The following is a 23,378-nucleotide window of genomic DNA, read 5'->3' on the forward strand; positions in this document are numbered from 1 at the left end:
TAGTTAACAATCTTGCCCTAAAACATTACAATGGCCTTGAAATATGAAATCATATTGGTGCATATGCACTTATGTGACTGTGTTATTTTTAAAAAATCGTATTTTCAAGCTGAATTCGAGTTTTATATCTTTTTTTATTATTCAATTGTTACATAAAGTACATATTAGTTACAAAAACCCCCTCCCCATGATAAGAATGGCTTTCTAAATAATAACGTTATTATTTCAACGCGGTAACATTAGTGCATAAATACTTTCATTATCAATGAAAATAGGGTGTTTATTAAGATTGACACTTAAAGCAGCACTTAAAAGTAAAGAAAATTCCCTCCCCATGTTAAGAATGTCTTTCTAAATGATAACGTTCTTATTTCAGCATTGTGCTTTCTCTGTATAAGTACCTCTTTTGCTTATTAAATTGTTAGGGAAAAGTACAGAATAGTTGCAAAACACCCTTCCCTCCCCATGTTAAGATTGGCTTTCTTGCCGTATGGAATGTTGTTGTTTTTTTGTTTTTTTTCCCTGACTCTGCGTTTGTTTTATTTCTATTTAAATCTGGTGTGTCTGAGTTAATTTAGATAAAGTTTGTCACTTGTGTTTTGTATTAGTATTGCACGTTTTATAATTATTTATTTATCTGTATACAGGGTGGGCCAAAATAAGGGTCCTATTTTTAAAAATTCATAAATTCATCTAAGTTTTAAGAAGTGTTTTTCGGCCAAAATTTGTTTTGTTTATTTCAAAAAAATCTCGGAAGGGTCAGTCTACACACACATAAAGTTTGGTGAGTTTAACTTTTATTTTGTGGAAGTTATTCAAATTTAAAGATAGGACCCTTATTTTGGCTCACCCTGTATAAAAGTGAAAATGTGTGTGTGTGTGTGTGTGTGTGTGTGTGTGTGTGTGTGTGTGTGTGTGCATTTCTCTACTAAATAACTCTGTCAATTTTCAGTCTAGAGACTCGAGATTTGACATAAGAAGTATTGAGATTTGGGAAAATCTTTTTAATTAGTTTTCGGCCAGAAATTTGGCTGTCGAGTAGTCAAAGTTCAACGATTTAACATTTGAAAACTCTACCAAACTCTTCCGCCAATTTTGGGTCCAAACACTTGAAATTTTAATGTAGGTTCCTTGGACATGGATCAAACATTTTAATTTGATTTGCACCCAAAACAATAAATGGTAAGAGGTCCAAATTGGGATCAAATTTTTTAAAATTGACCTCTGCGGTCTCTACCAAATTACTCAGCCAATTTCTGGTCTAAAAATTTGAAATTTTTCATAAAGGGTATTCAGACATAGGGCAAGCTTTTTAATCGGTTTAGGGCGAAAATTAGAGCTGCCAAGGGGGCAAAGTTCAAAAGATTTGACCTTTGATGTGTCTTGCAAACTATTCAGTCAATTTTGGGTCTAAACATTTAAAATTTATACATAACGGGTATTCAGACATGTGGCAAGCTTTTTAATCAGTTTTGGGGCGAAAATTTGGCTGTCAAAAGGTCAAAGTTGAAAGAGTTGACCTTTGCAAATTCTACCAAATTCCTCTGCCAATTTTGGGTCTAACCACTTGAAATTTTAGATGTAGGTAACTTGGACATGGGTAAAACTTTGAATTTTGATTTGAGACCAAAATAATAAATGTTAAGGGTCAAAATTGGGGTCAAAGTAAAAAAAAAAAATTAACCTCTGCGGTCTATATGAAATTACTCAGACAAATTTTGGTCTAAACATTTTAAATCTTACTTAAAGTCTATTCACACGTAGGGCAAGTTATGAACAGTACATAGGGTCCGAGCAAAGCCTGGCTGAACTGCTAGTATTACATATTTTCGATCACAAATCGTAATACCACGTTATTTTTCCTAGAATGGTGATACTGCCGCTAAATCCGTTCACTTGTATATTGGAGTGTGTAACATATTTCCTGGCTTCATCTGGTAGATGGGAAGCTCGTATGATGTAGATTGAACATCCAGAATCTAATATGGCTGGGTTATTGAAGCGTATACCCTTAATGTTGAAAGTAAAGCGACAAAAGATGAGTGATGAGTGAGTTATTGAAAGTTGAAAATGTGATGACTGAATTTTAGGGTGGATCAAACGAGGCATCACATCTCATTCTGACCAAAGTGAAAATATCGATCCTCTATCCTTGAAGTCTCTTCTTTCAGTGTTGCGAGGTGTGCTTGCGTTTGATTGCATGGTACATGCCGGAATTTGCAGCTGCATCTGCACCCTGAGATATCTTTGGCATATTTGGTAACCAGGTGAACGGTGACAAACTTTTGCCATTGGCGGTGGTCTCGGTTGGAGTGGCTGCTGATGTTCATCTGGTTTGGACGATGATATCTATATCGGATAAGTTGATGCCATGATTGTGGAGTTCTTCTCCGATTGAGCCTACGTTGTTTCTAAGAGAGAAATTCGATGTCTTGTGAAGTGGTGGCTTAAGCTCTTTGACTTGATCTTGCTGAGCATCTGACACTAGTTGTTATATTTTTGTTATAAGGTATTGTATCTCAATACCTGATAACGACGGTCACAATAACAAACTTAGCGGATGGTAGCAAGAAAGACCGAGTATTCTTAAATATTTATTGAAGAACAAAATGGTTGCAAATGTCTTTTTTTGATAAGAAGTTTTTGAAAAGAAGAAAATAGCAAAGTCCTTGTCATAAAGGTTTGTTTGAGTGAAAATAATTAGAAATGCCTAAACTGTCTGCCTCGATCTTGCTGAACACCTGACACTAGTTATTATATTTTTGTTATAAGGTATTGTATCTGTAACGGTAGCACAGGGGCCAAAAATGAGGACTAGAGCACAACTGATGAAGAAAATATATTTTTTTATTTTCCACATGGTCGCACCGCATTCGCAGTTTGCAATTCTTCAATGTGAAAACTGAAATAAACAAAATAAATACAAAGAGTAGAGAAGAATACCTAATAACAATGTCCAGTAAATTTGGGAAATAATTTGAATGAAATTTTTCGTTTCTTCACCTCTTTTATGCCTCAAGTTGACCCACACGCACGAAAATGCTTGCTAACAGTGCACCATTCTCGATTGTATGCGTGAAACAGAGTTTACGGTGATTTTCCCCTTACGTAGATTTGGGCAGCGCAAAGGGGTTTAATTTCCACATTTAAAATGGATATATTTTTTAATTTATCAGTCTTGTATTTATAAGATTATGGATTAATCCATTTAGCTACTTATCACCCCCACTATGATTAGTATTTAGTATATTTACATTCTTATTTAAAATTAGATATATAAAGGTTAAAAATATTTTTACATATATACATTTTATATATATATATATATATATATATATATGTATATATATATATGTTTATATACATGCATATATATGATGTATATATATATATATATATATATATATATATATATATCTTTACTAAACATTCCAGAGCTATATGTATTTCATTCACACTTAGAAAACGCTATACATATTTCTATTCTAACCTGGTGTGTCTGTGAATTTAGATTAAGTTTATCACTTGTGGCAATTTTATCAATATTTTATCACATATTTCCGTATTTCATTTGTCGAAATTTTCTGGTCTTTTGTAACTTAGTGTAGTTATTTTTATTTATTTTTTTTTTTATTACATTTTCACCCCAAACAAGGCAAATTGCCACTTTGGTGTAGGGGGATACTATCATGGGCAACAACTACTGGGGTACTATGTAGGGATTTGGGCAGCAAGATGTTGGTTCACGTTACACTTGAACTTCTGCACGTCAGTACAGTTAGGGAAGCAGGGACCTGGAATGGAATTCCAAAGTCTAGCGGTTCTGGGGGAGAAACTACTGGAGTAGAAAGATCTTTTACATCTAGGGATCTCTACTGTGTGGGGGTGGGATTTAGCTGCCTGTCGGGTTTGTCGAGGGTGTCTACGTCGTGGGGGCACAAGTGTCTGCAGTTCATCAGAGCATTCACCATTAAAATACTTGTAGAACAGGCAGAGGGATGCAAGGTTTCGTCGATGGGACAGAGGCTGAAGCTTAGATGCCAGTTTAGAGCCTATCAGATTGGCGACTCTCTATTGAACCTTGTCTAAGAGCGAGAGACTAGCAGCAGATGCACCAGCCCAAATGTGACAACAATACTCCATACATGGGCGAATGGTGGCCTTATAGAGGTACAGGAAACATTCAGGTGTCAGTAGTTTTCTATCAGGGTAGAGAGAACCTACCTTTTTTGCAGCAGCCCTAGCAATGTGTGTTAATATAATTGTTCCAACTCGTGTTTCTTGTGAATGTTAGGCCAAGCAGTTTGAAAGATGTACTCTCAGACAGGGAGTCACTGGCCATTGCTATTGGTGGCAGAGAAGGTTTATTGTAATTATTGAAGGAAACCAGTTTAGTCTTGCCAGCATTGAATATGACCATCCATTTATGTCCCCATTCCACTACAGATTGGAGATCATCCTCTAGTGTTTTTGCCATTTTTTTAGTTATGTGTTCATTTGTTTTCCTGTCATGCCTGTTATAGTGTGTGGTGTCATCAGCATATATAACCATCTCAGAGGCAATGTTGTCGGGGAGGTCATTAATAAATATTAGGAACAATAGAGGTCCAAGGAGAGACCCCTGAGGCACTCCCGCATTTATATCACACTGTTTAGATGTACGACCGTTGAGGACAACCTGGATTTTTCTCTTATCTAAGAAGGATTTAATTATGTTAAGTATTCTACCAGTGATACCATATGATTTAATTTTCCTGAGGAGACCCTCATGCCATACCCCATCATATATATCTAGAGTTACCGCTCTGCCCTAGGCAATGTGTTTTGCCCGATAATTCTTTGTTAAACTGAATTGTGAATTGTAAATGAAGGATGGGTACAAAAAAAGCATAATTTCTGACAACTTTATGCATCAATTCGAATATTGTAGTAAAGCACCGGCCAGCACCATTGTCGCTTATGGATCGCTGTTGTCATATCGGTGGCTGCTCCTGGTGTTTGGGTATCTTCGCTCCTACTGATGCAAATTGTGTTTTGTTTACATGATCGATGGAGATGTTGTACTTCACAATATAATGGATCCTTTCTTTTTCTCGGTCAGTAAAGGAGAAATACTTTAAGACAGAGGCATTAAAAAAAAAATGTTTGTCCAAATCAAAAGTTCCCCTTTTATAGAAACTGTATTTTGTCCATCTTAAAAACCGATCTTGTAGGTTTTTAATATGGAGAAAATACAGTTAGGAGAGTTTGGTGTTCGTGCGCACTTGTATTTATATAGGAGACCTTTTCTTGTAAGTAAGAAAAACATTAGATGAGTAAAAATGAGATTAGATAGACTGAGATTCGAACCTTGTAATCTAAATGCGGAATAAAAAGTGACCGATTGACTGGGATAATTTGTCCTAATCAGTGTTGTCAAAGACTAATATTTGTTAGATTACAGTAACACTTTTTGGTAAATACCATTTATTTAATATATTTAATTTTTTTTATTATTTTATTCATGGAGACCCATGTTATATTGTAATTGAAAGAAATAATATAAACCACTGGTGTTGTCTTGGATCAATAAAATTGTCATTATTAACATCGTTTCTCTTCATAATTTTTGTCACCATAGTTTCGGCAAATGAGTGTGTGGAGGGTTAAACAAGTATTTGTTCTAACTGACTTTTTACTTTGAATTGTCATCGAGATTATTCTTATGATTATTAATGGAGACCATAATAGACCGTAAATGAAAAACATTATTAGTAGTATTTGTATTATTATTATTATTATTAGTAGTAGTAGTAGTAGTAGTAGTAGTAGTAGTAGTAGTAGTAGTGGTATTTTGAATGCACTAAAACGGGAGGAGGAATGAATTACATTATAACTATTAGTGGTAGTTGGTACAAGAAAGTCCCCTTTTCTTGTAAGTAAGAAAAACATTAGATGAGTTAAAATGAGATTAGGATAGACCGAGATTCGAACCTTGTAAGCAAGGTTCGGAAATAGGTTCAGAAATGGAATATAGAATTTCGCATTGTTCAAATTAATATAAAATAGTAGATATGTTTGAGTAAAAGGAATTTTGATTGTCCAATTCTTTTTATGAAAACTGAATTAAAATAAGGTCAGAGAGAAGAACGAACAATAGAAAATTAAAAACATATTGAAAAATAAGTTAGGTCAAAAAATAGGTTAGTAAGAATTCTTTGTCTGCAGATATCTGCGCACCACACATGTTCAGGCCACTTGGGTCGATAACATTTTTGGACATGCGTATGATATCATGGCAGAAATGAATTCTCAATATAGGAGCTAGAGTTGAAGGCAGACAGAGTTGGAGACAGAGTTAAGACGGAATTGGAGACATGAGGCAGTCGAGCAGGGTCGGTCGGAAAGGGTCCCTTTGGAAGCGAGGGAGGAAGTTTTAATCATGTATTCGACTTTGAATTCCTGGATGTCATCATCATTGCGACCGGGCGAATGTAATAAAAGAACACATCATATTTTGTAACTGCGTCTTGTGTCATCTTTCTATCAAATTGAAGGTAATGTGAACTATCGTTAATATGAACTTTGTGTACAACTCATCTAAGTAATGTCTCCTCCCCTCTCCATCTAAGTAATGTCCCCCTCTCGATCTAAGTGATGACTGTGCCCTCCTGTGTCATAAGAACTGATGACCCTCCTCTCTAAATATATGTTATAAAAACCATAGACAGTAAAATGTATAAATGTCGTTGTCCCTCTCTCTTCTTTCTGGATGTCATCATAATTGCAACTGGCCGAATGTAATAAAAGAACACATCATATTTTGTAACTGCGTCTTCGTGTTGTGTCATTCTTCAACAATTAAAGGTAATGTGAAACATCCTTTATAATAACCATCTAAGTAATGTGTCCCCCTCTCTATCAAAAGTAATGACTGTCCCCTCTCCTCCCGTGTCATAAGAACTGATAACCCTCCTCTCTAAATATATGTTATGAGAACCAGAAGACTGTAAAATGTAAAAATGTCGTTCTCATCTTCTATCTCTCCCTCATCAAATTGAATATGTACCCTGTCTCTCTCTAAAAAGACCCCCACCTATACAACAAAAGAGTCTCTGTACCTCTTGTGGACAAAGGATTAAAGAGTCTCATAAGAGTAATGGTCGATGGACAAAAATCAGAGGCCTGCAGTATTAATGCTGGAGTCCCTCAAGGGTCAACCCTGGGCTCAACTCTCTTCCTGATCTACATCAATGACCTCCCTAAACACATACTTAAATCAGTCGTTGACATCTATGCTGATGACACGACCATCTACGGCAACACATCAAAGGCTGTAAATAGCAGATGTGCTAACGGTTATATCTCATAGGATTAGTGAATCTCTTGACAAAGGCTTCCTTTCTAGGGCAATTGCTCTTGACATATCAAAGGCCTTCGACAAGGTATGGCATAAAGGCCTACTTCCAGCTACGGTATTACTGGAAATGTTCTCTCTATCATTAAATCATTTCTCTCTGATAGGCTCATAAGAGTAGTGGTTGATGGACAAAAATCAGAGGCCCAGAGTATTAATGCTGGAGTCCCTCAAGGGTCAATCCTGGGCTCAACTCTCTTCCTGATCTACATCAATGACCTCCCTAAACACATACTTAAATCATTCGTTGACATCTATGCTGATGACACGACCATCTACGGCAACACATCAAAGGCTGTAAATAACAAAGTTCTCTCTGATTCTCTCTCCTCTGATCTCGAGCGCGTGGTACAGTGGGGGAAGACGTAGCTGGTTACCTTTAATGCATCTAAAACCAAACTCCTATCCTTACATCATCAACGCTTTAATCCTCATCTGGCATCAATTGGCATGGATGGCTCTCGTCTTGGAGAGGCCCCGTGTTTTGACAAGTTTCTGGGTTTGACCTTTACTCCTGATCTGAAATGGAACACGTACATCAAGTCTCTTGCCAAGGTCGCTGGAAAGATGGTGGGATCCTTCTACCACTCCAGAAGATATCTCACTACTGATGCAATTCTCTATCTATATAAAAGCCAAGTACGTCCAAGGATGGAATACTGCTGCCATATCTGGGCAGGAGCTGCTAAAAACAGCCTATCCTGCCTTGACAGAGTACAAAATAGACTTTGTGGCTTAGTGGGGGATGCCCTTTTCTCTTCCCTGCAACCTCTCTCCCACAGAAGAGACGTTGGGAGCCTATCCTTGTTTTATCGTTATTTCCATAGCAGTTGCTCGTCTGAACTCCAATCTCTGGTCCCCCCTCGCCAATCTTTCACGAAAAACACCCGTCTAGCTGAATCCACTGTGAAAAATTTTCCCCACTCTTTATCTGTGCCTAAATCAAAATGTGGATTCCATGAACAAAGCTTCTTTCTTAGAACGCCTGTGGAACTCTGTTCCGTCTGCCTTCTTCCCACCTGACTACAACTTGGATGTGTTCAAGTTCAACGTTAACAAATTCCTAATGAACCGCCCCCATAAGTAAACACTTCATCAAATCTCCATATTAACGTACTGTACTTGCAATAGCCCTTATCCCTGAGTGGCTTCCGGGCCTTGATAAGTGGTGACCACCATGTAAAAAAAAAAAGAATGAAAAGGAAGGTTGTGTGTGAAGATAGTCATGTTGGCTTGTAGTTCTTATGTTAACCTGGGGCCAAAGGACCCAGGTAGTGTCTGCTGCTAGGTCGATCAGGGAGAAAGAGAGAGAGAGAGAGAGCTTGTTTCCAGTTTCACATTTTATACACTTGGTCACATGACTGAGAGCTGGCTTGTGATTGGACAAGTCAGGAAGATGGTAGATTTTAATCTCAAGCTGCAAGATTTCACCCCTGCCTGTGATTGTAGCAATTTTCGACTGCTACACTTTTCCTCGTCGGGAGACAAGTAATTATTGGTGTTGTTATTTGGTACTTATACACTTATGTTACCATGCTGAAATAATGACATCATTATTAAGAAAGTCATCGTTAACATTGGGAGGGCGTTTTGTAACTATTTTGAACTTTCACCTTACAATTTAATAAAAAATACATTGTAAAACCTGAATTTAACATAAAAAATACTACAAAAGAATAAGAAGAGAGAGCTTGTTGCCAGTTTCACATGATTTAGAGCTGACAAGCCAGGAAGACGGAAATTTGAATCCCAGGCCACGAGATTTTGCCTTTGCCTGTTATTGCAGCAATTTTTGCCACTTTTCCTCGTCGAGAAAGAAGTACATATTGGTGTTGTTCTTTTTTTTGTACGTATGCACTTATGTTACCGTGCTTAAGTAATAGCATTATTCGACGTATTATTAGACGTGGCTGGTTACCTTTAATGCATCTAAAACCAAACTCCTATCCTTACATCATCAACGCTCTGATCCTCATCTGGCATCAATTGGCATAGACGGCTCTCGTCTGGGAGAGGCCCCGTGTTTTGACAAGCTTCTGGGTTTGACCTTTACTCCTGATCTGAAATGGAACACGTACATCAAGTCTCTTGCCAAGGTCGCTGGAAAGATGGTGGGATCCTTCTGCCACTTCAGAAGATATCTCACTACTGATGCAATTCTCTATCTATATAAAAGCCAAGTATGTCCAAGGATGGAATACTGCTGCCATATCTGGGCAGGAGCTGCTAAAAACAGCCTATCCTGCCTTGACAGAGTACAAAATAGACTTTGTGGCTTAGTGTGGGATGCCCTTTTCTCTACTCTGCAACCTCTCTCCCACAGAAGAGACGTTGCCAGCCTATCCTTGTTTTATCGTTATTTCCATGGCATTTAGAAAGACATTTTTAACATTAAGAGAGCCTTTTGTAACTATTTTGTACTATCACCTTACAATTTAATAAAAATACATCATAAAACTTGAATTTAACAAAAAAATAACAGGATAGCATAAAGGCCTAAGAACCCCCCTTTTTTTTGTAAGCATGGAAAATTTGATACTTCTGCATTTATCGACCTATGGTTTCCCTGAAGTTTCTTGGGCATGCTCGGCTGCTGACGAGAATAACCGATAGCAGCCAATTGTGAAACATCAAACCGCTACAAGAAAATTATAATGAAAAACAGGGAAAACACAGAAATGCAATAAATAAAATTGCACACATGTATCTAACTCAATGCTTGATTAAAATTATTTTTTTATTTCGTACAGATTTTGAATCGTATGTAACTAAGTGCCAGCTCGGCTTTGCCCGGCACATGACATCAACTACTTGGGTTGGTTGGTTGGTTGGTTTTGTTTTATGGCATAATCCAGTGATTTCGAAGAAAATTTTTTAATAGAATATATTTCTTTTTTCAAGTCGGTTTCTATTTAATCCATAGTTGGGACCCTACCAGGTACTACCACTCCAGGTCAGAGTGAACCTGGGAGCAATGGTAATTAAAGGGTGGCTCCAAAGCCCTCAAGCTGGGGCCTCACCACTGGATATAGTTTAAGGTCATATCTAGGACTCAACCACTTGGGTATTACTTGTCATCTGACATAAGACGTCAAGCAATGAGCAGACGACTTTCAGATTAATATTGGAAGAGAAAATAAAAAAGTGTTAAAAACAGACAGTGCGTTTGTTAAAAATTGAGGAACACTCGACTGATCTTTTCCTGTTATTTCCATGGCCCGAGCCAACTTTGTGAAAATCGCGGGTCAGCAAATGCAGAGGCAACGAAAACTTTCTTACTTTTCAAATTCATTCAAAAATAAATTCAATAAACCTTACACTGACTTAAAAAAATACACAAAAATCTTTATGACATACATCACAGACCGAAAATTTCATATTCCAAACATCACATAAATTGATCAAGTAGTTTTATACACACATATATATATAGATAACTACTTCATTAACTTACATAAAATTAATATACGAAAGTATAGATTTATGCGTAAACTTTAAGTATTTACTTCAAAAGTGCTCAATACGTAGGTAGAGCTAGTTAGTAAGTTATAAAATGTATATGGCGATTAGGCTACACTGAATACTCTGCGTTTCATCCACTCTAGGATTCTTCAGGCTTATGCCATATAAATTTTATATATATATATATATAAAATGTATATATATATATATATATATATGAGCAAACAGTTAATAAAATATGTTAAAAAACACTTTAGAATGAGTTAAAAACATATTTAATCTGAAAAGGAAACACTAGATAAATGGATAGTCCTTAATCCGCAGAGTTTCGAAGAAATACTCTTCTTCTCATCAGAGGGTAGGAATTAGCAAAATGCGGGATCGGATTTTGCATGCAGAAGTATTTGATGAAACAACAAGTAAGTCAAAGATCTCTCTCTCTCTCTCTCTCTCTCTCTCTCTATATATATATATATATATATATATATATATATATATATATATATATATATCATTTTTTTATTTTTACAATTTTTAGCAATTTTAAGAATAAATTGAGTGCTTATCCAGATTGGTACTTATGGTGTCAATTAAAAGTAAAGAAAATACAGAAAAGTCTGCATACTGTACGCACTAACCATGGAATGAATCGCTTGTTTTGCTTCAGTTTCACTTTATTTATACGAGAAAGACAAAGAAACCAGCTTTTTTTTTTTTAAACTCGCTCAAAACAAATGTAGAGACAATGACCATTCGCAAATCGTAGATATTACAATCTAGGGAGCATATAAAAAGTTCTAAAATATAGTAACACCCTCCCCCAAGAATCTTCATGAAAAAAGACTTTGTTTGACATGCAAAAACACACGCGCCTCTTCTGCCTTATATATATATATATATATATATATATATATATATATATATATATATATATATATATATATTTATAAGTAGATTGTAGTTTGCTTGAAGCATTGTTGAAGAAAATTATAAGGTAAAATTAAAAGCCAAGAACAATGCGAGATTTTTTTTTATATAGAGTAAAATTAAATGAAAACAAAAGAAATAAATTTCTTTTTTTGTTGTTTGATTTTTCTTTTTCACACAAATTTTAACTCTAAACAAGTCATTTTTTTTTCTGTTGTATTCAATGGTGTTATAAATCTCAATATATTTCAGACCTATTAGTCCTTTTTCAAGAGAAGACAGCGGAATATATATATATTTATATATTTGTAGTCATTGACATACAATCCTGTCTCGTTGTATCACAAATCATCAGTGCCGCTAGACTAGCATCTCTCCCAAGCCAAGGATTGAACCTAGAACCGTCATGTTAACAATCGGCAGTTCTCCCACTCGACCATGGAATCGACGCTTGTAAATAACTCGTCGGAATGTCTATTTAAATAGACACCCGCCACCACTTTTACAGTGCTCAAATTGCCTGTTTGTAAACAAACAAACAACGAGCTTTGTATTTTCAGCCAATTAAGTAGCGGGTGAGATTATTTACGACAGTGCTCTACCCAAAGAGGGGGGTTTAAAATATATTTGTAGTCATCGACATACAGACCTGTTTCGTTGTATCACAACTCATCAGTGCCGCTAGACTAGCATCTCTCCCAAGCCAAGGATTGAACCTAGAACCGTCATGTTAACAATCGGCAGTTCTCCCACTCGACCATGGAATCGACGCTCGTAAATAACTCGTCGGAATGTCTATTTAAATAGACACCCGTCACCACTTTTATAGTGCTCAAATCGCCTGTTCGTAAACAAACTACGAGCTTTGCATTTTCAGCCAATTAAGTAGCGGGTGAGATTATTTACGACAGTGCTCTACCCAAAGAGGGGGGCTTAAAATATATTTGTAGTCATCGACATACAGTCCTGTTTCGTTGTATCACAACTCATCAGTGCCGCTAGACTAGCATCTCTCCCAAGCCAAGAATTGCACCTAGAACTGTTGTGTTGACAGTCGGCAGTTCTCCCACTCGACCATGGAATCGACGCTTGTAAATAACTCGTCGGAATGTCTATTTAAATAGACACCCGCCACCACTTTTATAGTGCTCAAATCGCCTGTTCGTAAACAAACAAACAACGAGCTTCGCATTTTATGTATATATATATATATATATATATATATATATATAGATGACATGTTCGTTCTGTTGTAATAACAAGGCCTATATTTGTAACCATGTCGTTACATTTAAACCACTTGGACCCACACGTTGTCTATTACCATTGCAAGAACAAACAAACAAGGAAGGAAATTAAAAAAATACAACCCACCATTTTAACTTAAACTGTAAATGCAAAACATGGTTCTCCCAACAATAACACATTTCATTGTCTTTCAAATTTCTTTTCACACACGCTTTACAACCTCTGCCATATTACATGCGCTTTTTAAAAATCTCTCCCCCCACCACCACCTGACATCAGCCATAACCAGCTTTATCCCGCCCTCGACTATTCACACATCCATCTTCTGTGGCACACACTTTGCTTCTCTTCTTTGCTCGACCATGTGTCGTCCTTTTTTCTTTTTCTCTCTTTTTTCTTCCTGTGATGTCAGCACGTGCACACTTGCTTAATCTGCATATGTGCTAAAACGGCTGCTGCTGATAATAATTTCGCTAGTTACCTATCCTTAAAAAATTTTTTTAAAAAGCGTTAAAAACAGTTTTAAAAAAAAGTGTTAAAAACAGTTTAAAAAATAAAAAAGTGTTAAAAACAGTTAAAAAAAATAAAAAAGTGTTAAAAACAGTTTAAAAAAATAAAAAAGTGTTAAAAACAGTTAAAAAAAATAAAAAAGTGTTAAAAACAGTTTAAAAAAATAAAAAAGTGTTAAAAACAGTTAAAAAAAATAAAAAAGTGTTAAAAACAGTTGAAAAAAATAATAATTACGCTTGTTACCTATCCTGCAGAGTGCAGCTGCTACTGATTTCGTTCATCGACACTCTGTTACAATAGGAGCACACTGCTTCGTTACACAGTTACGTTAAGATTGTCTTTTTTTGTTAATTAGGTTGATATTTTTTTAATAAGAACCTAAAGTGCCCATGTTTTACGAAGTGCCTTCAATAAGTTTCCAGACTTTTTTGTATAGGCATTTAAAATTGTTGTAGACTCTCGAAAATTCAGTATCTTTTTGTTATACATCTTATGAGATGACTGACAAATTTTTATGATTTCAGGTTCAAATGAACAGCTGCAGCAGGAATTGGAATACACCCTACAAAAGTCTGATTAAAAATGTAATCTAGACATGAGGACACTTTAGAAGAATAAAAGAAACGTATGGAATGCTTCAGACTGCTTTTGGACCATCTTGCATGGATCAAGCATCATTTTTTGAGTGGCATAAGAGATTCAAGGAAAACAGGAAGTCTGTGAGGGATGATGAGAGGTGTAGATGTAATAAGGAAGTTAGAACACCAGAGTTGATTGGCCAAATAAAGAATTTCATGGATAAGGATCTTTGTGTCTACAGAGACAAAAAGTGCACAGTTTAATATCAGTCACTGTACACACAATACTTCACAAGGAACTGAAGATGTGAAAGATTTGCGTAAATGCACCACAATTTCATTCTTGTAACAGACTGTTTGACGAAGATGGACATCAAGACAGTTCCTCACCCTCCCTATAGTCTAGAGCTTGCTCCCTGTGACTTTTAGTTATTCCCTAAGCTCAAGGAAAACCTTAGGCTGCCGTTATGAGACAATTGAGATGAAAGAGGCTGTGACCATGGTGACTGACATGCTCACACACGAGGACTTCCATGGGGTCTTCCAGAAGTTGTTGGAATGGTGCAAGTGCATTGCAGCCGGAGGAGATTACTTCGAAGAGAACTAGAGTTTCATGCATGTTCTAAAAATGGTTATTATCATTTATCTGTTGGGTGCTTCATTTTGAAAAAATTGTAAACGCATGTGTAACTCTAAGTTTGGACAAGGAGGGGGCTTATAATTTGGATTCATGGTTTATTGCAGATTAAATCATATTTAAAAATTGTTTTTACAATTTTCAGGAATTTAGCACCCCCACCCAGTTAAGCAACTAGCCACCATTTATTATTTTTTTCACTCGAATGAAATGGTATTTTGAAAGAAATTAAGACAGTTTCAGTACTTTAAAAGTATATGGGTCGCTAGATAATTAAAATTTATTGTGTTTGGTATAAATCTTTTATTTTCATTGTTGTTTGTTTTTAGCTGTCTCCCCTCATGAGGGCCGAGTTAGATAAAAGGCCGGTTTTTAATGTGGGGAAAATCCACTTCCACAAAAAGGGGTATCCTAGATTGGGACAAAAATTTAAATTGCCTCAGTCTAGAAGGATTTCCTTTCATTGGCCAAGGACAGAAAATGTGAAGTGTACTATCAGAACAGATACTGCACTTTACTCCTTTCTAAAAGGCCAAAGAAAGTTTTTGTTGTTGTTCTTTTTTTGAATTATACAATTGCTGTCTTTTCTCCACTTTTATCGAGTAAATACATATTTTAAAAGGGTTGGGTGGCATCTTAGCCCTACTTAATACTATAGAGGCGAACCCCTCTAAAAAAATATGTATATATATATATATATATATATATATATATATATATTTAGAAAATTTGATTTCATTTGCTTCAAAATGACAAAATACATTTTAAAAAAAGCGGGAGTGTGGGCGGGGGGACCTTTCCGGGTCACCGGCAACTAGATGTAAACTCTCAGCGATCCCGCCATTCTTCAGAGTTTTGGGAGTCTCAATCTCCTCCAAATGGGGAGCCCCAGATGGTCACGTCACAACAGAGTTATAGACGGCATGCTCAATGAGACATGTTAAATGTATGTGGCGGTCGATATTAGTAAAAGGAAGGTCCACAACTCGGAGATGGATTATCAACGTCTTTATCTTAGGAAGGTTAACATCAGTAAGAAAGAATCATGACTTCTTAAGTGGAGAGTTCCAAAATCAAAGGGACATAACTACGGATGCTAAGATTTACTCTCCTAGCACAGCATAGTTAAAAAGATGAAATAAAAAAGATTTCGAATAGATCCAGTTTTGAATGAAATTATGTTTCTAAATTTTTCAGATGAGGTTTGATTATGTATATTATTCGCCTTCTTTTGACTATGGTTCTCATCTTCAGTTTCATTTACACAACGTTTTGGCCGATGTAACCTCCGACCTTTTTAGGTGCATCTTTTCAGAATTCAGAGATCCTTCTATCAAATCTTTAGATCATTCTCTTTAACTCCGGGATCTTCCTGTATAAATTCAGGGATATTTGCGTCGAACTTGTGGAATCTTCCCCTGTTAAGAATGGTTTTATAAAATCTTTCAAGTTTGAATTACTTGTAATTATCTTCTATATATATAAAAGGCAAAATGTGTGTGACCATTTCGTGTATGTCTCGCAAAGGCTTCTTTCGCACACACTCCTGGGGTCGTTACTATCGCTTAAAACTGTTTATATAGGTTCTATATAATAATATCTAGGATTTAGGAAAGCGCGTAGCGTATAGATTTATTTACGTCGACTTTTACGAAATTATTACTATTTTGGCTTCTCGTGTGTTGATTGGGCTTTTTCGTATAAAAAGTGAAACTAATTCAAAGTTAACAACGAACACCGTGTTCTTGGCATCGTGCCGGGAAACGTCCAGAAGCAATCAGCTTTAATCAATGTGGGGACAAAGTCCTCTTATATCAGACAGTTGCTAATCAGTCTGGAAAATGGGGAGCTGGTTTCCCCCTCCCCAACATACGTTGGGGAAAAAACAGTCAAACCCAAGTTAACTGTTCTATTTGACCTCAATAATTAGGTCAAATAGAAGCAGCAGAGTTAACTTTTATTGCTGCCACCTGTCAATAAATTCATAAATTCAAACGTGTTCCTTTGTATGTCGCCGTGGCCCAGTGGTTAGCGTCGCACTTTTTTTTTAACACTTTAATTTCCAACTTTGCCTCAAGGGTTCGATCCTCATACTCACCTACCAAAAATTTTTTATTTATTTTAACCCCCACCCCCCACCCAAAACCATACACACCTCAAAACACCCTGGCATCGCTGGGTACCCCCCGCTAGTTAATAATATAAATCTCACCTGTCTGTTTAAATGTATGTATGTATGTATGTTTGTATGTCTCCCTAAAACTTTCGATAGGGGCGACGAATTTTCACAAGATCAGTATCATTTTAGAGCTCAACCCTTTGGACGACAAATATTGAAAAATTGGCCAAAAACATTAATTCCTTCACCCTCAGCTGGGCACTTTTTTACAGGGAGGGGTCGCTTTTTTCGCTGATATTTCCGAAAGTCATTCCCGCTTTTCGATTGACTAGCTTCGCCACTTCTGGTTTGGCGATGGGCGCAATGGCAAAGACGTCATGTTTTTTTTTTTTCATGTTCTTTTCCTCCTTCACACCACAGGTTCGAGCCTGCTTGCCTACTACCCCCTTTTTTTTCTTTTTTTTTTTTTCCTCAACACACACCTCCGAACACCTGGGCAATGCCGGACACCCAGGCTGGTTATTAATGAATCATGATATGCAGAAGTAAAAGTTTAGATGACCAAAATAGAAATTGTTTTATCAGTTACACAATGTGAAAATGTTGAAAGGCCTCAACGGGTGTCAGCTTGCAAGAAAAGAGAACAGAACACAGATAAATATTAACAACAGCTTGTTCACCATGTAACTGATTCAGAAGCTTTTATTTATCTTTTTATACAGGGTGACCCCCCCCCAAAAAAACGGGTCCCAACTCTAATTAGGACCCGTTTCTTAGTGTTTCGTCCGAATGAAATGAAACTTTGGTCATAACTAGTTCATTATATTCAAAACATCACATCAAAACATTAGGGTTTTTGGCCTTTTTTCTCCGCTGACTGTAAAATGCTCAGAAAAACAATTTTTTTTTTTTTTTTTACACAGTGATCACCACTTATCAAGGCCCGGAAGCCATTCAGGGAAAAGGGTTATTGCAAGTACATTACGTTAGTGTGGAGATTTGATGAAGTGTTTACTTAAGGGGGCGGTTCATTAGGAATTTGTTAACATTGGACTTGAACACATCCAAGTTGAAGTCCGGTGGGAAGCAGGCAGACGGAACAGAGTTCCACAGGCGTGCAGTTCTAAGAAAGAAGCTTTGTTCATGGAATCCACATTTTGATTTAGGCACAGATAAAGAGTGGGGAAAATTTTTCACAGTGGATTCAGCTAGACGGGTGCTCTTCATGAAAGACCGGCGAGGGGGGACCAGAGATTGGAGTTCAGACGAGCACCTGCCATGGAAATAACGATAAAACAAGGATAGGCTCGCAACGTCTCTTCTGTGGGAGAGAGGTTGCAGGGTAGAGAAAAGGGCATCCCCCACTAAGCCACGAAGTCTATTTTGTACTCTGTCAAGGCAGGATAGGCTGTTTTTTGCAGCTCCTGCCCAGATATGGCAACAGTATTCCATCCTTGGACGTACTTGGCTTTTATATAGATAGAGAATTGGATCAGTAGTGAGGTATCTTCTGGAGCGGTAGAAGGATTGAATGTCCTCTGTTTGTTTTGGGTCACCCTGTATATGTCTTCTTTGCTTTTTGAGTAGTTTAAGGGGCAGGTAACTCTTGTGAATTTATGTTTGGTTGCAATGCAAGATAACATCCTTCTCATTCTTTGTAGAATACAATGTCTATTTGTGTATATGTGTTACTTAATTATGAAGTCTCTGAGTCTAGCAACAAGAATATTTTTCTATTATGAGTTTTGTCTCGGAAGTTGGTCAGCTATTGAGGTTTCGAGTGTTTCCTAGTGTTCCTTTTTCAGGTGTGGTTTGCACTCACCCTTAGAGTCAGAGTTGGACTCTTCTTCCTTTTGGAATGCGCTTTAGCTTTGTAGCGACACACCAGAGACATTAGAGTTCCAGTCACGCTTACATCTGTTATATACACCCACGCAAATTCTGTGGGCATAAAAACTAAAACCTTGCTGTTTCACATGGACGTAGTTCACAGTTCTACCACATGACAGGGTGTCTACTTTTCATCCAATCAGCGTTCAAAGAAAGCGAATTACTAAAATATTTTTCTGACAGCTTTTACTGGAGCCGCTTTGAAACCTATAAAAAAGGCACTGCGCGCAAAACCCATCCAGTCAAGTCAGATTTTCCTATCAGTTCAGACCCAGACACATCACAACCGCTCACTCCATCTTGTGACGCTAAATCATTAATATGCTTTTACGCGCCATGCACCTACAGCTAATAAATCTCCCTGGATTAATTACCCAAAAGAAAAAAAAATATATAACTTTGTGTTGCATCAGATATATTCGTGGAACTGATTAAAACAACAAATTTTATTTTCTTTTTCATAAAAAAAGAAGAAACATTTCTCTACAAAAATGACATTCTGCCTCAGTCAGAGAAAGATTTCTCTCTTTTGCTTTTCATTACATTTTTTAATTCAAATCCTATGACACTCTTTAAAAAAATATATATAATGTCCTAGCGACTATACATCAAGTTACAAACGTAGCATTTATGGCAGAACACTTCTTTCAAGAACGTGTTCACATTCTCACAAACATCAGACGATTTATCCATTTATTATTTTTAGTCGCATGCAAGTGACTCTATAAGTCACTCCGTTGGTCCGTCGGTCTGTCGGTCTGTCCGTAACACTTTTGTGCTTGGCTTTTTTGGTTAAGATCAAAGGTCTGTTGTTAATAGATGCTGTTTTTTAGCTTTTTAAGCTTTTCTTGGCCAAGATCGGGGTGTAGTGTCTGTTTCGGCAGACGCTGCAAGCAAAGACCATATGTGGGGGCAACCTCACATATAAGACCTTGGTCAATGTAGGAGCAACCCTTCATACCAATTGTCACTATCCAGCTCCCCCACTCCCCGAGGAGTTGATCCCCATTTCTCCTTCACTCCTCACATTAAAAATCGGCCTTGTGCCTAATTTGCTCAGGGGAGAGCAAATAAATACCCTTTTCTTGGCCTTTTGGCCAAGATCAAAGTGTAGTATCTGTTCCGGCAGATGCTGCACTTAAGATAATTTGTACCAGTCAATGGAGGGGAAACCCTCTATACTGGGACAATTATTATTTTTGGTAACCACAGTGACCCCTTTTAGGGGAGCTGGTTTTTACCTCACATTAAAAACGGCCTTGTGCCTAATTTGCTCAGTGGGGGAGCAAATAAATACCATCTGTTCCGGCAGATGCTGCAAAGCTATGACTAGCAAAGACCAGCTATGACTAGCAAAGACCATATGTGGGGGTAACCCCACATATCTGACCTTGGTCACTGAAGGGGCAACCCTTCATACCAACAGTTTCTAATCCAGCTCCCACTTCCCACCTCTCGGGAGCTGGATCCCCCTTTCCCTCCCCCTTCCCCCTATCTCCACATTAAAAAACGGCCTCCTGCCTAATTTGCTCCGTGGAGAAGCAAATAAATAAAAAGATCAAAGTGTAGTATCTGTTCTTACTACATGCTGTACTTTTTGTGATATAAAGTGGGGGATCACTTTTCTGTATTAATTTAATGTAAAATGATCACCCACTTTACAACCAGTCTGTCTCAAAGCCATTCAAGTCATTCACCAGATCATTCAAGTTGTTTTTGAAGGATTCCAGTTATTTTTTAAGCATTCAAGTCATTCTTAAGGTCATTCAATTCATCCTTAAGTTCATTAAAGTCATAAGTCATTTCAGCCCATTTTTCGGTCATTTTAGTTTATCATACATTTAATCCTACATTAACGCATTCATTCATTACACGAGAGCACATGCCTAATGGCTATCGGCCTTGTTTTTAAAAAAAGTATGTGAACAATAAAAATATGATTTATTATTTCTTGCTATGCTAAATAAAACCATATTATAAATTTTTATATTCGACTTCGTCTTGATTTTGACACCTTTGAATGCTTTTGTTTATGTCGAGGAACTAGAAAAACGTTCTCGCATTCACCCTCATAACACTGATGAAACTCTCCGTTAATCTGGTCCCTTGTCGTAACAGCTCAGTTGCTTGAACAGGGAAGAGTTTCTGGTGACTTGCACAATTATCATTCTGCCCTTTTTGTATGTGACTGTATATGATTTAGAATTAGGTTGAGGATAGCTTGTTTTGTTTCTTTCACCTGACCAGAACTTTGTCACCTAGGTAGAAGGGTGTTGGTTTTGTATTTTTTTTGTTTTCGTCTACATACCCTTCAATTTTCTTTTCTCTTTTGGAATCAACTTTCTATTCTGTCATGTATCGGCTCTAGTGTTGGTCGGTTTTCCAACAGGATTACGTATGCCGATATTCATTTTTTCTGCCAGTACAGGCTTCTAAAGGAGATATTTTTATGGTGGTATGGGAGCTGGCTCTATATTACCTTACGAGGAGAGGTAACTGGGTTTTTCAGTTGTGACCTTTTACCATGGTAGCAATGTTATATTGTAAAATAATATATCTCTCTCACTTTGCATATGCAAAATGTAACAGCAAATTAGCAGGAGCAGCAATAGCGTCAAGATTACAGATTAGTAGCAGCAGAAGCAATGGAGTTACTGGGAAACAAAACGTGTTTGTTGTTATATCTCTCTTGAGTATAATTACACGTATGAAAAATCTCAGAGACTATTATTTTCACATTTACATTCAGCGGTGCAGCTAGAGCAAATGTTGGTTGGTTTTCTAACAATATTAGGTATGCCGATGGTCATTTTTCTGCCAGTACAAGCTTTGAAAGGAGATATTTTTTATAGTGGTATGGGAGGTAGCTTTATATTGCCTTAGGGAGATGTGGCACAATGACATAGCTCCCATTTTGGGGGACCTGGGGGGGGGGGGCTTCTACATTAATAAACCTTGTGCCTAACTTGTTCCGTACTTGTGAAGTGAAAACGTTTCATGCAGGTGCTTTGTGATTTTGAAAATGTTAGAACATATCAACTAGGTTTGACTGACAAGTGTTTATGAAAATTTGTTGGTGTCAAAATAATTCGAGAAAGGTCAGGTTTGCATGCGGGTAGCTGAATTTGAAAAATCAAAATATTGCGTTAAAATGCATATTTCCCCCCCCCTCTCTCTCTCTCTCTCTCTTTCACTACCTTTTTCTCTCTTTCACTACCTTTCTTTCTCTTTCTTCATTGAAAGAAAGAATTGAATATATAATCATATCATTTTAAACAGTTGAAGCTTGGACCCTGTACACGACAGACGCAAAATAGCAGTTTTTGCTGCACACATGGGTCAACAACTAAATATGCTCCTCCATTGTTAAACGTAAAAATTTTTTATATTTTTATAAAAATGCATTTGTTCGCTAGTTTTGTACAAACATTAAATTTCAGCAAGCAGTCTCTGCTATTTTATGCCGACGATGGAAATGCTACCTGCAATGACATAATGAAGACTCGAGAAGCAACCTATGTCTGCCGGTTATAGCCGATGACATCTCAACCTGTTGCGGGTTTCATGTGCCTATCATTTGATATTGTGTCTAACACCCAGGGAGATGGTTTCCCCAACCAGTAACTCTCCCCAGAAAACGATAGTACCATAAAGAGAGGTAACTGGGTTTTTCAGTTGCGACCTTCTACAATGGTAGTAATGTTATATTGTAAAATAATATATCTCTCTCGCTTTACATATACAAAATGTAACAGCAAATTAGCAGGAGCAGCAATAGCGTCAAGATTACAGATTAGTAGCAGCAGCAGCAATGGAATTACTGGGAAAGAAAACGTGTTTGTTGTTATATCTTGCTTGAGTATAATTAAAACATATGAAAAATGTCAGAGACTATTTTTTTACATCCACATTCAGTGGCATAGTTAGAGTAAATGTCACCATCGGTGGTCTGCTCAAATGTCACCCCTTAAATACAACACTTTATATATATATATATATGTATATATATATATATATATATATATATATATATATATATATGTATATATATATATATATATATATATATATATATATATATATATATATATATATATAAATAACCCTTATCCCTGAGGGGCCATTGGGCCTTGATAAGTGGTGAACTCCATGTAAAAAAAAAAAATATGTATATATATATATATGAGCAAACAGTTAATAAAACATGTTAAAAAAACACTTTAAAATGAGTTAAAAACATATTTAATCTGAAAAGGAAACACTAGATAAGTGGATAGTCCTTAATCTGCGGAGTTTCGAAGAAATACTTTCCTTCTCATCAGAGGGTAGGAATTAGCAAAATGGGGGATCGGATTTTGCATGCAGAAGTATTTGATGAAACAACAAGTAAACCAAAGATCTTACTTGAAAACAAAAAAGTGAAGCAGAGGGAATATGGTGAAGAAAAAGGTGATTACACGTGAATGGATAGTCACTGGATTATTTATCTTCCACCAGACTATCCATTTACGTGTAATCACCTTTTTCTTCACCATATTCCCTATGCTTCACTTTTTTGTTATCAAGTAAGATATTTGATTTACTTGTTGTTTCATCAAATACTTTTGCATG

General features: G+C 36.7%; 1 pseudogene; it reads left to right on the top strand.

Moving 5' to 3' along the window:
* The first annotated feature begins 19,843 nt into the window (after positions 1 to 19,843).
* On the top strand, positions 19,844 to 19,989 carry LOC145269932 (U2 spliceosomal RNA; annotated as a pseudogene).
* The last annotated feature ends 3,389 nt before the right edge of the window (positions 19,990 to 23,378 follow it).

This window comes from Euprymna scolopes, chromosome 45 (assembly GCF_053919585.1).
Source record: "Euprymna scolopes isolate OS-2025 chromosome 45, ASM5391958v1, whole genome shotgun sequence".
Classification (NCBI taxonomy): Eukaryota; Metazoa; Mollusca; class Cephalopoda; order Sepiida; family Sepiolidae; genus Euprymna; species Euprymna scolopes.